This window comes from Aedes aegypti, unplaced genomic scaffold, assembly GCF_002204515.2.
Source record: "Aedes aegypti strain LVP_AGWG unplaced genomic scaffold, AaegL5.0 Primary Assembly AGWG_AaegL5_hic_scaff_2196_PBJ_arrow, whole genome shotgun sequence".
Lineage (NCBI taxonomy): Eukaryota > Metazoa > Arthropoda > Insecta > Diptera > Culicidae > Aedes > Aedes aegypti.
Window position 1 is genome coordinate 9468 of NW_018735704.1, and position 15050 is coordinate 24517.

Consider the following 15050-nt stretch of genomic DNA (forward strand, 5'->3'; position numbering starts at 1 on the left):
ATTCGATTCAGTACCAGAGGGACTATAAATGTAACGAAGAGGAAATGAAAAGATAGTAGAAATGGTTTGGCTGTTGGATTGCTGGAACGAGAAGAAAGAAATAAAGTTATTACGTTAAAACGTGATTTTTATAGTTGAATAAATGTATCGATAGTTTCTCATCTGTTACTTTTCCGTATCGTAGTTCCGTCGATTCTATCCACCTCGAGTTTTGTCGACTCCGCTCGGGCAATGAGGACCGTGATGAAATGAAAAATATAAAAATATAAAAATATGAGCATTAGTGTTTATCTATTATTTAATGTGGTTCTCATTTGCTTTCAAATACCTAAGTAACATGTGAACTCTGCCTCTATTAGAAAATTCTAATAAATCATAATTTATTCTCCTCCACTTTCCCTAACACAAAGTATTCCTATTTAATAAGACAAGTGCAAAAGCACAAATAAAAGTGTGAGACCGCATCGAATCATGTTGATGCCCTCAGAGCACTCATTCTTCGATTTGCGAAATATGAGTCCGCTGAAAACACCGACCCGACTCGACGCAATCGCGCACCTCTACCGGCACCTCCGCACATGTAAAAACTTCTGCGATAATCCTGTGGTGTGAAAGAAATGCGCAATATTATTTTGATTTCAATCCTAACTTCATGACCCGTAGGCTCTACGCGTATGATTGTTCATTATTTAGGCTAAATATACCTGTTTATACCTGTACATCAGAAAAAAAAAAACGAAAAACGACTACGGATATCTTGCAGCGTAAAGTTTAAGTGATCAAATATTCATCCTCTCTTCGACCCTGCACTATAATAACCTCCTAATATAACGCCGAGCTAAAGATTCTTTCTAGCGTTACAAAATCTGAACAAGAAACCATTTTCAAATACTTCCCATAATTTATGCACGGAGACGGAATTCAACTCAATTTTGGGTTGTTTCAACGCAATTCCGTAGTTGAGCCCAATAACTCAATTTTGGCTAAATTTCCAAGGTCCCCACTAGGTAGTTTGGCTTTAATTCCATTAGAAAAATATACTTAATTTTGGGTTGATTTAACGCAAAATTGAGTTCTTTCGACCCAAACATAAGAAAAGTTGCATTTACCCAAATTTGGCTTATTGGGCCAAAGTACCCCCATTGGGTGGATGCAGCTCTCTCTATTTTTGACAACATTCGTGTGGGAGAAAGAGAAAACCGAGAGATTTTGGGTTGAAACTATAATCGATATACTTAATTTTGGGTAAAGTAAACTCAAAAATTAGGTAAAAATATTTCTCCGTGTGCGAAGCAAAACAGATTCCACTTTCTACGTAATGTAACCCAGCATAAACAGCTGCCCAACTCTCCAGACCAACGCCCTCCAAGATCCAAGGTGCTGCTGCCTTACGTTCAAAACTTCTTTCCTCAAAGTCTGTTTATCAATTCCGAACTCTATTGCATACTACAATACCAATCAGACCCTATTCCTGACAAGACAGAGTCACAACCCCAATGTGATGGATTTACCCACAACCTTGTCATAACCCCTCTTACGTTTCGCTATCCTCGGAAGTCACCCATATTGATGCTTGGCAAAAAATATCAGTATTCAATCCACAAATCCCAGATTACACCACATTACGTTGGTCCGTTTGGCGTCGCCGGTGGATACCTGTTCTGACATTCTTTTCTTTCAAACCCCATTTCAAGCCTGTCCCCCCACTTTATCAATAAGAATGTTGACGAATCACGATAATCTGAAGATCGTGACCAGAACGGAGGTAGGATTTATCACTAGGGACCAACCACCACCAATTTTAAAAACTTCCATGAATTTCTCTATAAATTCATCCAGTGGTTCTTACGTCGATTTCTCTATGAGTTCCTTCAAGATTTTAATTCTCCAAGAATTCACCTAGTATTTTCTTAGTAAATAAAACCGAATTCAACACTATACCATTTAGTAACTTCTCATAGATATCTTAAATATCTTCTAAAAATTACATTATGAATTTTTACAAGCTTGCTCTACAGAATTTCTACAGTATTCGACACGATTTTTTTAAATTTCTTCTAAAACTTTAAAGAATTCTTTAAGAGTTCAATCAGTATTTTCACTATGGATACTACCAGGGCTTCCTTCGAATATGTTCTTCCCAGATTCTTCCAGAAAATTCCCAAGGAAGTCCACAAGAAATTTACTCAGGAGTTTTTAATATTGTCTAATAATTTATTAGAAAAATGAAAACATTAAAAAAATATTTCTAAAAAGAAATCCTAAAGTAATCTTTGATAAAAGTCTTTGCGAAGCACCTGAAGAACTCGGGCAGAAGAGAACTCGTGCAAGTATTTCTGAATTAACTTCGGACCCCTGGAAAAGTCTTAGAGGAAGCTCTAGATAAAGTGATAGAATAATCTTTGGAAAAACCGCTTAACTATGTCTTCAGGTCCAGTAAACAGCTTCACGATTTACTAAAAAAAAAATCGGCTCGAAATCACAAGGTAGAATTCTCGTAGGATTTCCCGAAAGACTTCTTATTGGAATCTTCGAGAGAAATGGAGAAATCGATGAAATAGTGTCTGGAAGAAACCGAGAAGATAAGATACGAATGCAAAAATGACAACTTTGGCAACGAAAGTCTATAACTGTGGCAGAGCTAATTCAACACTAAGCTGAGAACCAGGCTCTGGCCCAGTGAGGACGTAATGCCAAGAAGAAGAAGAATAAGAAGTGTATAGTTTGATCCTTATTGGCCACCCTACTTCACACCTCTCCTGCAAATGCAATAATCCCATCACACCAGCAAGCTGGTCTGGAATTTGCAACTGAAATAAATTCTCTGCACGCCTCACGTGTTCTCCACTTTCTTATTAGCTTTCGCTGGGCATGGGACAACGTAGAGTCGTCGTCGGCTGATGAAACTGGTTGCGCGCTCAGGTGGTAATGTAATCCAATCGCTTTCAAGGCTGCAAGCGAGTTTCTCCACCCACCACCGCTAGCCGGTTTCGCCACCCATAGGTAAGATCAAGACCACTGGACCGTGTGTCACATTGCAGTTACAGGGCTGGTAGTAATTGAGTGTCCTAAAAATTGAAATCTTTAGAAATCTTATGGTTGAAAAAAGGGACCAAACTGGATGCAAAAGACAGAAATAATCCTTTGTAAAATTTCTTAGAAGAACTGTGGATGATCTTCTTGAATAACTACTGAAATCATTTCTGGAGCAAACACTGGAAAAAAAAATCTTTAATTATACCTCTGGATGATTGTATGAAAGTATTTCGGAACAAATATCTACAGAAATCACTTGAAAAATTCTTGAAGCTTCAAAATCCCGGATAATAATAGCGTAAGAGTCTCTAAAGGTTTTTCTAGAGCTTCTGGCGTGCGTTAAAATAATGAATAAATTTCCTAAAAGAGACCTACTACCAGCCCTGCAGTTATTGCACATCGGCTGTGTGAAGACACCGCGCGCTCACCATGGGGTGCCGCAGCAACGTCTACACAGGTAAAAGCAGCACACGGTGAAGTAACAGAGCGATGTGACACTATAACGCCTCTGGGTAATTGATCGTGTAGGCCTTTCGGTTGCATTTCCCCAACATTCCGGTATTGCTGCACCACACTGGCCTCAAGGCACACTAAAGCACTTCAATTCGCATTTTTGATGAGCTGCAGTGCCGCTGGTAGGTTGAAGTTCAACTCATGCCTACATATTGCCTTTATTCTGCCATTCTTCGACAGGTCACACGGTCCGAGTGCTAATGCGCATACGTATGAAAACCGAAAGGACTAGAACAGAGTGCAGTGCTCGCGTTTGTCGGCGTTTGTCCTTGGCTGGGTGGCAGAAAGGACGAGTGGAGAATCAGCATGGTGCCAGTGCGTCTAGGACAGGATGCTAATTCGGAGCGATATCGCACAATCTCACGTGAGTTGAGAATTTGTGCAATTGCTCGCAGTAATCGATGGGCATCAAATTAACTAGAATGGTGTAAGAAAGCTATGTTATGTGTGTACATCGTAAAGTACAATTTCGAAATAGAAGTCGAACAATTCCCTTTCGGATTCCAACAAAATCCTTTCAATTTAAATTTAAAATGTTTGTATGAGCCGTAACGTTTGAGCCTCCTCATCCCTCTCCATAGAGCGTAACGTAATTTGTGGATTGCGCCACAGAATCATGTCGACTGTTGAGGATTCAAACAGAACTCTATCGAGGATTCGAACAAAATCTGTTACGGATTTGCACAGAATGATGTCGAGGATTCAAATAGGACCATGCTGAGGATTTGAAGGGAATACAGCTGAAGACTCTAACAGAATTCTGCTGATGATTCGGACGAATAGTATTACTCTATGATTTTAGCAAACTTCTGAGAATTTTAATAAGTTTCTGTTAAGGATTTTGCACAATCTTGCAGTGTAACATAATCCGAAAGATATTTCCAGCAGAAATCAACAAACGTTCTCAGCAAAGTCCTATAAAGAGTGTAGCAAAGTTCTACGAAACGTAACTTCATGTTTTTTTTTTTTGACAGGTCTTCTGCTCGTTTGGGACGCAGATTTGCATGAAAATCACAGTTCATCAAGGTTCCAATTTGAAAATTTTAGCATTGATTTTAGTTCTGCTAAACATTATATCGAAGTCTTGCTAAGGATTCTAGCCAAATGCCGACGAGGATTTTGGCATAACCGTATCATTATTGTGGTTAAAGTTCTAAAAATTATTGATAAAGATCATAGAAAAAAAATCACTGAAGACCCAACCAGAACTGAACAATACAGTCGAGTTAAAAGCAGTATTAAATACAAATTTTGTTAGAGTTGGTAGCGACTAGGTGTTTCAAAAAAAAGCTTTAGATATTTCATGCTTGAAAAAGGCCAAAAAGGAAACAGGAACGCAAAAATATATAAAAGACTTAATAAAGATTTATCGAAGTGTTCAATTCCTGCTGAGTGCTTCTACTAGTATTTATGTATGTATAGTTATTCTGACACTAAACCGAATAGGGCGTCTGTACCAGTGATAGAGGCAATAGTACCGGGGTTGAGGAGTAAAAAATTGCCAAAAAATAACGGAATGTCGTTTTTTCATATTATTATTATTATTATTATTATTACGTCAATTATTATTTTTTTTTTTTTGTAGATGCAGTTCAAAAACAATGTAATATTATGTAACAGAACATTGTATTGTTTTTATACCTTACAATTTTGATAAACTTTTTATTTTCGTGTAATAACAGTTTTTGTCTTCCGCAGCAGAGAGAAAACAGAAATTCCGATATATCAAAACAACCTTTATTTTGGTGGAGTTTTAATATCCTGAAATAGCTCAATAAGCTTTAATCCACAATTTAGCCTAATTATAAAAACTTACGTTTAGTCAAATCTCTCTCACGTTAAAGACAATTCTGTTAGTTGAAGCCTTATTTTCGCGGTCTCCACTGGCGCTTTGAGGTTTAAATTATAGCATTAATTAATCTCAAGACATTTATGCAACCCAATGATTTTACCTTTAGCTCGAATTACTTTCACAGTTATTTATGGTTAGGTTTATATGTAGTTTAATGCACGAAATCTGAAGAAGGAATACTTAAATAGTAAAAAAATTAAGATAAACCACCCATACATACTGTGATATTTATAAAACTAAGCTAATTTGCATGATAATCATCTAAATTTAACTGAATAATTACTACAGCTTATGCTCGATAACTGGGCTGAGAGAACCTTCCAGTTAGCGAGCAGTGCTCGATAACTGGACTGCCATTCCAACGCACACACACATTCAAATAAAAATCGAGGGGGACTTAGATGCAAAGTTTTGGTTGGCGTCATTCGGTTTTGGAATCGCGTCGTGTTCGTGTCATTCCGTCATTGAATTCGCGTTTTAATCGTACCGTCTTGTAAATTTTGGGGTGAATTAAACAGTTTTCGTTCCTGCAATGGACATCCCACCGGGCGCCAACCGCAAACGGAAACAAAAAACCCTTACGTTGGTGGAAAAAGTTAAAATTATCGACGATTTCGAAAGAGGAGGTGGATCGCACGAGTCGCTCGCCAGAAAATATGGCGTAGGATCTTCCTCGGTGACTCGCTTCCTAAAACACCGAAAAGAATTACGACAAAAACTGTATCAAAAAAATAATGCCGATTTTGCATTTGCACGCCCCTCGTCAGTTACGGGATGGTGAAAGTTTTTGACGTTTAACTGTTTTTTAACTGGGCTACAGCCCAGTTAGCGAGCACCCAGTTAAAAAGCAGCCCAGTTAAATAGCACCCAGTTATCGAGCATTAGCTGTATTTGCTTTCTACAGCATGAGCACAATCTGGCTAGATCGACAATTCATCCTCAATTGTAATACAATGTTGATATTGCTTCTCAGCTATCTTGTCACTGTCATACCCTGCATATCTGCACTCCATGGACGCACGCCTCGTCCTCACAATGGGTACGGCTTGTATAGATGTCGAAAGAGCGTCGAAAGATCGGCTTACTCAACTTCGCTCTTGGACGTCGAGAACCGCTATCTTAACGGCAGGTCTCTCGTAGATCCCCTTCATCGTTTGAATCGTTGCTCTACGCACTTGTCCGTCTCGATTGATTGTTCCTATTACCCGACCTTTCGGCCAGCAGTTCCTGGGATGTTCCGGATCAGTAATCACCACTATATCGCCGACTTCAATCGCTTTACCTTCTGATGCCACTTAGTACGTCTTGTGATTTCTGAAAGGTACTCTTGTAACCATCGTTTTCCAGAAACGATTAGCCATAACTTGGGACAGCTCGTGTCCGTGCCGTCTAACCACAAGGATGTCGCTACAGAGCGTCAACGGTTTAGCCCCGTCAGACGACCCAAGCAAAAAATGATTGGGTGTCAGGGCTGGCGCAGATTCATCATCGAACCGGTAATCTGTTAGCGGCCGTGCATTCAACACTCCTTCAACTTCTATCAGCGCATTTCTAGCTCCTCATCTTTAGGAGTTCTGTTTCCCACGATTTCTCCCAGATTCCTTTTCACACTTTGAATCAATCGCTCCCAGCCATGTGCGGCGAGGCAGGTGGAATGAATGCCAAGCCGTTTGTGGGCTGGTGAACTCCTTCATAATCATCTCTTGGTCTACGGTTTTAAGTGCTTCCCGTAACTCTCGATCTGCTCTTATAAAATTTGTGCCTCTGTCGCTATAGAACGACACCAGAGTACCTCGTCGAACGACGAAGTTCGGAGTGCCATAATGCACGAGTTAGTGCTCATAGAGTGGGCAATCTCCAAATGTACGGCTCGAACAGTAAGGACAGGTTAGTAAGACCCCCCACCTCTTCTCAACCCTTCTTCCCATTGTGACCTCAATGGGACCGAAATAGTCGACCCCTACAAGAAGAGAACAATCTGGCTGGGGAAGGTCTGCCATCTCGGTGGCTTTGGAATCGCATCTCGATTTTTGCATCATTGACAATTGCTTCTAACTTTCTTGAGAGCAACTCGCAAGCGAGCGATGCAGAAGCGTTGCCGTACCTCGTTCAAAACGGTTCTTTGATTTCGATGATGGAATTTTTCGTGATAGTATATGATCACTAGTCGTGTGAGAGGAATGATCTCGTGGCAAGATGATCGGGTTCTTTGCATCGTCCAGCAGAAATTCGCAGGCGTCAACTCTCCCTTTCATCCTTAGCACACCGTTTGCATCTAAAAAGGGACTGAGCTTGTAGATTGGCACTACTCTTCAATATTTGCTTGCACTGTTGATTATGGTTGCTGTTCGATTTGAGGAGTTCTATTTCATCGGCGTAGACATCGTATTGTGCAGCTCGGTATTGATGGATCTCTGCTTGCTGTAGCTCGTCACTAGAAAATGGTCCCGTAATAATGCCATTCTTCTTCCACAAGACGTTGACAATTGGTTTACGAAGCGTTTTACATAGCATGTCACTCGCAAGAGGCGTTTCCAGCTTGAAAAGTGGCTTGCTGGAATCAGTGGTTCTGATGCATGGCTATGGAAGAGAGCACTGGGTTCGTAGTTCTTCCTCTGTAGTGCTATCTTTATATGACGGTGGAGGCCAGAATTCCTGGGGCTGCCACAGATATTCCGACCCTCTAAACCTCTTAGAGGGAAAAGAAAACCCGACTGGTTTGATTGAGAACGTAGAGTAAACTAAATTTATTTTCCAATTCAAATTCTTTACAGACTACTATGATTGGTTTTAACAACCACCGAGTTGCTTCGATCTCTATCACTCCTCCTCAAGCTCGGCGGGCTGCAGACCAATTTGCCTTCGCATCTTCTCCATCTTCACGCGTGCCAATGGTTTGGTCAAACCATCGGCCACCATTGTGTTACTGGGGCAATAGCGAACGTCAATCACACCATTGTTCACCAACTCCTTCACGTAATTGAAACGAGTGTCAATATGTTTCGTCCTCTTGCTATCACCAGTTGATTTTAGCATTGCTATACAGCTCTGGTTGTCCTCGTTGATGACTAACCGGAGCGGGGAATATTTCGCCAATGTCCTTCATTAGTTTGAAGCAACCACATCAGCTCGCGGCTGGCTTCGGAAAAGCGCCACGTATTCGGCTTCTGTCGATGAAAGAGTGACGCATGGTTGCTTACGGGCTGCCCAGCTGACTGACCCTCCGAGACTAAAGATGAAACCGGTATTCGATTTCCGGTCTGCTTTGTCACCGGCCCAGTCTGCATCGACGTACGCTACTAGAGGTCCAGAGAACCCAGTCGCATACTCAAGTTTGCTGTTTGAGCTCAAGTACCGGAGAGTTCGCTTTGCTTCGGTCCAGTCTGCTTCCGTTTGGTCGACTCACTTTGCGACCTAGAATCGAAGCACTGATGGCTATGTCCGCGGTCTCGTGTTCACCGCAATGTACAGAAGAGCGCCCACCAGGCTCTGGAACTCGTCGTTTCTAGGCATGGGCTCCTCCTCCTTCTGCTGTGCATTCGGGTACCGGGATCCATTGGGAATCGGAGAGCGCTTCGCACTTGTTTGTCCAAATCGTTCCGCAACTTTCTCCGATGTAAAGCTTGCTGATTCAGGAAAAAATTGACCATCGGATCGTGTCACTCGGATTCCCAAATAATGCTTCACATCTCCAAGGCACGTAATGGTAAACTGCCTGCTAGATGCTTTCCGAACTCGTTCGTACTCCGCTTCTGTGTTGGTGATTATCAGCATGTCGTCTACATATAATAATAATAAACGACTTCTTCTTTTTGCAGGTCTTCACGTACAGACAGGGGTCTGCGTCGGACGGCACGTATCCAAGTTGCTTCAAGACTTCATTGATTTTGGTGTTCCATACTCTTCCGGCTTGCTTGAGGACCATATAAGCCTTTTCCGTAGTAAGGCAAACCTCGCCCTCGGCCCCACCTTGGAAACCTTTCGGTCGCTTCATGTGAATGATCTCCTTCAGCTCACCATGTAAATATGCCGTCTTCACATCAACGTGCTTGACCAACATACCACGGCGGCCGGCGACACTCAGCAGTGTCCGAAATGTAGTTTGCTTGGCGACTGGCGCAAAAAACCTCATCGTAATCGGTTCCATACTGTTGACTGAAGCCCTGCGCCACAAGTCTGGCTTTATAGCGAACCACGTTACCACTATCGTCCATCTTCTTCTTGAAAATCCATTTGCAGCCAATAGCCTTCTTGTTTGGCGGCAAACGAACAACCTCCCATGTAGAAATTTTTCTTCATGCGACTGCAGCTCTTCCGCTACAGCTTTGCTTCCACATATCGCACTCAGGCCCGGCCATTGCTTCCTCAAATGTGCGGGGCTCATCGTCTTGCTGCGTTGCTATTCGTACGGTATCGCTATATCGTATGGGTGGGTTTCCCTTTTGTACCGTGAAGGCCCCATACTCTGCGCACTTAAGGCTTTTCAAAATTTCAAACAGCTGTAATTAATTGAAAAACAAAACACAATAGTCTGAAATTTTCGGAGCAAATACTTATTGATCTTATGTATAAGGAAAAAATATAAAAGTTTTCACTAAGTAATGATTTTTATTTGCATTTTTTTTAATTTTCTCAAGGGTGTCCGTGTTCCTAACTCTGCGCACTCATTTTTTGCAATGCTCCTTATTCTGCGCATTTTAGGTTTCCTAACTCTGCGCACTCGATAAATTCTTTTATAACAGTTAAAGTATTTTACTAAAAGCATTACTAGCAGTTAAACTCTGAATTAATCTTCATTTTCTTACTTTTATACGACTTTACGTCCCTAGTGGAGCGTGGAATGTCTGTAACATAGAAGTTTACTAAATGAAGTGAATTTTATCTATAATTCAATCCATGATAATTAGTGTTAATGAATGCCATTAAGGGCAACTCTTAAAATAATCGAAATTACAATCACACGTACAAACTACGTTCTTTTTTGCGTTCACTTTTGGCGTGTAAAGGAAAATTAGCTTGGACTGTTTATGTATTTTCATTAGAAAATATAAAACCCAAATTTTGGTTTGGTTCTGTTCGGGTCCGGATTCGGTATTAAATAATTGTCTCGGATTCGGGTCGGATCCGGGTTTGAAGTAATAAATAAGAACCTGGTTCGGGTTTGTTTATATGTAAAACCCAGAGTCTATATACAGAGAGTTGCGCGAAGAGGCTTCTTTGAATGATTGTTCTCCTTTTTCTCTTCAAAAATAGCCCCTCCCCATTAAACATTTGACAGTTCAACAGCCGACTAAATTAGTTGCAAAATCGGTCGATTATTGCACCGTCGCTTATGGAAGATTAACACAAGGATCAATCGAATATCATCCGATTTAATAGGGTGGGCCGACGCAATCCTACTAAATAGGTGGATAAATCGGTATTTTAAAGTAAAATCCAAGCAAGTTGACCTACTAAAACGCAGATTTCCTCGGTCACCCGATTTAATCTAGCGATTAGTCAGTTTGTTCGCTGTGTTAAACTTCCATAAGCGTCGGTGCAACAACCAATTTAGTCGGCTGTTGAACTGTCAAATGTTAATGGGGCTATTTGTTATGCTGGTCTGCTCGATAGGTAGACGGTTTGACAGTTCGATAGGTAGATTTTGGTTTCACTCTTCGCGCAACTCTTCATTTATAGACTCTGGTAAAACCGAACATTTCTACTAAATACGAAGAATAGTTTAAGCGAAGGGTATATCCATTCTTCATGTATTGTTCATCAATCAATCGAGAAGTATCGCCACTCTGTATAAGCGTGACGTAATTAATGAACGATTCCTATTGCAGATCAATAACAGTACTTTATTGGCGTTTCTATATAGCAAATACGATTAAACTCGGTGTTCCATTACTCGGATATTGACTCATGAAACTATACAAAATATCTAAATTATTTTATTGCATGGTTAGGGAGCATTCAAAAATTACGTCCATCGTTGAGGGGAGGAAGAGTCTATGGACAATGTGACATTAGGTACTGTAAAAATCGCGACAGAGACTGAGGAGACGGAGTGTAGAAATCCTTAAAATGTGAAGGGACGTCATTTTTTTAATCTTCCCTTACTATGATGGTCCCCTCAAACAATTTTCCAAAGCATTTCTATTCCATATCACGATGGTGTCGACAAGTCGATGGTTCCCTTCAATATCGACCTCTGGAGGGTTGATGTTTGTTGAAAATAACGTTTTATAACTGCTGCGCATAGTAAGGAACATAGTTGAAAATGGTTCCTTACTATGCGCACTTAAGAAGAATAAGAAATGAAGGAAAAAAAGTTGCACTTACCAGTGATGATTGCTCGATAAATAAACTAGTGCCTACGTACTAAAAATCTGAAACATATTCTCTTTAATTTGCTTCAAATGGACTTAAGTGATGGAGGTACTCCCTTAGCATTTTTGCTAACGGGCAGTCAATTTGGACGTTTTTCAATATTTTTAAAGCTATTTCATTTTTTATTAGAGTAATAAACATAATTTGTCAAGAAAATTCTTCGCGTACTTTTTTATTACTATTGTAGCAATATATGAAACCAAAAATTGTAAACAAAAATTTAAGTGTTTTACCAGATTTTGGTGAATTTTGGTAAAAGTGCGCAGAGTTAGGAGCTGCGCAGAGTTAGGGGCCCTCACGGTAATACGCTCTGATCGCCGAATCACTGACACGTCAGCATCGAATGAGACGTCCTCCTCTTCACTGTCGGATTGTGCCGGTGTTCTCCGGTGCGACTTCCAAAAATGACTCTTCATTGGCATCGTCGTAGCTGGTTTCGAACCCACGAAAATCGGACTCCTCCGATTCGTCATCACTGGTACTGGCTGGAATAACGGGTGCTTCAGATTTCGATGCCAATAATTTGAAAGGGTAATCAAGTGTACTTCCCTGCTGAGGTTCGGCGGTCCGAACCTCGTCCACTGACAGGAACCTGCAGTCACGACTGACGGTTAGCTTGTCGTTGCTTGGGTCCATGAATCTGTACGCCTTGTGCTGCAAGGAGTAACCGACGAATAACAGCTTGTGTGATTTGGCTTCTAACTTTCCTCTTTTCTCCTTAGGGATCCATACGTATGCCGGCGACCCAAACATCTGGAGATGACTCAGATCCGGCTTCGTTCCATTCCAGAGTTCGAAAGGAGTCTCCTTCAACAACTTCGTCGGCAAACGGTTTTGCAAATAATTTGCCGTGTTAACCGCTTCGGCCCAGTATTTCAACGGCATTCTTGAATCCAGCAGCATGCAGCGCGCCATTTCGACCAATGAGCGGTTTTTCCGCTCCGCTACCCCGTTTTGCTGCGGGGTGTATGCAGTGGTAAACTGTTGGCGAATCCCTTCGGCTCGGCAAAACGCATCCAGCGCTGCACTCCGATATTCACCACCCTGATCAGAACGTATGATCTTCGGCGGTCTGCCGAATTCTGTTTTTACCATCTGCACGTACTCTTGGACACGCTGAGGCACCTCGGACTTCTTTGTCAGGAAATATACGACAGTGAACCGAGTAAAGTCGTCAATCATGGTGAGAAAGTAACGACATCCACCCGGTGTCACAGTCCGCATGGGTCCACACACATCTGTATGAACGAGATCCAACGGTTGGTTGGATTTACGGTCCGACTTCTTGGGGAACGGAAGGCGTGTCAGCTTACCTTCAAGGCAGCATTCACAAACAGCCCGACAACCGCAATCTTCCATCTTTATTCCAGTTGCCATGCTCTTAGATACGAGCTCACGGATGGCTTCGTGGTCACGATGCCCCAAAACACGATGCCACGTGTGTTGACAATTTGGGGTGTGCTTCACCGCAAGTGCCGGCTGAACTACTTTCATACAGTACAGCCCTCCGGATACGGTCGATCCTGCAATCACCTTCTTGTCCTTCAGTATGCGACAACCGTTGATGTCGAAAACAACCGTGGCTCCGAATGAAACCAACTTCTTCACCGAAACCAGGTGCGATTCGAATTCCGGTACAGCTAATGCTCGATAACTGGGTGCTATTTAACTGGGCTGCTTTTTAACTGGGTGCTCGCTAACTGGGCTGTAGCCCAGTTAAAAAACAGTTAAACGTCAAAAACTTTCACCATCCCGTAACTGACGAGGGGCGTGCAAATGCAAAATCGGCATTATTTTTTTGATACAGTTTTTGTCGTAATTCTTTTCGGTGTTTTAGGAAGCGAGTCACCGAGGAAGATCCTACGCCATATTTTCTGGCGAGCGACTCGTGCGATCCACCTCCTCTTTCGAAATCGTCGATAATTTTAACTTTTTCCACCAACGTAAGGGTTTTTTGTTTCCGTTTGCGGTTGGCGCCCGGTGGGATGTCCATTGCAGGAACGAAAACTGTTTAATTCACCCCAAAATTTACAAGACGGTACGATTAAAACGCGAATTCAATGACGGAATGACACGAACACGACGCGATTCCAAAACCGAATGACGCCAACCAAAACTTTGCATCTAAGTCCCCCTCGATTTTTATTTGAATGTGTGTGTGCGTTGGAATGGCAGTCCAGTTATCGAGCACTGCTCGCTAACTGGAAGTTCTCTCAGCCCAGTTATCGAGCATAAGCTGTACCAACAGCACTTCTTTGAGGGTTACTTTTGATGACTCACCCTCCGGTGAAAGTACTGTTACCTGGCACGAACCGATTCCTTCCGCCTTCGTCGTAGTGCCATCGGCCAAAATTACCTCCTGCTTGCAACTTTCGTCGAGCTCCAGGAAACTTGTCCGATCCGCACACATGTGCGACGTCGCGCCTGAATCGATGATCCACGAATTAGATGTCGTCGCCGATCCCGTCGTGACGAAAGAATATTCCTGCTTCTTCCGGGTTTCTTGACGAGCCGCTCGCACCCGTGATTGTCCCTTCTCGCGTTGATCTTCGGATGACTTTCGCTCGGTTGTACGCTTCTCAGCTAGGGACGGACAATCCCTCTGCTTGTGCCCCGGTTTTGGCAAAAATGGCACAACATTTTCTTCTGCTTCACGTGCGACTTGAGGACCGATTCCGATACATCGCTCGAACGACGCTTCGCTACTTCATCAACCACCTTGGATTTGACCAGATCCAAAGTTAAATCTTCGTCTGGCCTGCTCTCCAAAGCCGTGGTCAGGGTCGAAAAAGATTCCGGGAGACTCCGAAGCACCATAGCTACCTGCAAACTCTTGCTCAATTCCTCGCCAGTCATCGTCAGCCGTTCGAACAAATTTTCCATCTCGAAAATGTGCTGCTCGATGTCCTCGCCGTTGGAATATCGTTTGTCGCAGATCCGCTTGAGAATCGACACCTTGGACGTTAGTGTTGCCTTCTCGTAATGTCCCCGTAGTTTCTCCCAGGTCGTTTTCGCCGTTTTGCAGTCCTTGATCAGGTTCAGCTGGTTATCCTCCAGTAGCAGGCCTATCGTGGCACGTGCTTTTTGGTCACCCCCATTCCACGCTTGTCTGGTAGCCTCATTTGCCGGGATTTACTTCGTCGCCCAACGGTTCCGCTCCGGTGATGTACTGCCACAGGTCTTCTCGGATGAGGAGGAATTCCACCTTGGTTTTCCACACGCTGTAATTTCCTCCGTTGAGTTTCTGGATTCCCAATCGTTCCATCGTGAAAAT

The 15050-nt window shown here is 42.4% G+C and overlaps 1 long non-coding RNA gene across 1 annotated transcript; it reads right to left on the reverse strand.

Moving 5' to 3' along the window:
- Positions 1 to 332: 332 nt before the first annotated feature.
- LOC110680957 lies at positions 333 to 11273 on the reverse strand. The gene is made up of 3 exons (XR_002503041.1): positions 11094 to 11273; positions 1361 to 1363; positions 333 to 344 (listed from the first exon to the last, which is right to left on the reverse strand). It is a non-coding gene; the product is annotated as an uncharacterized LOC110680957 (long non-coding RNA).
- Positions 11274 to 15050: the final 3777 nt, after the last annotated feature.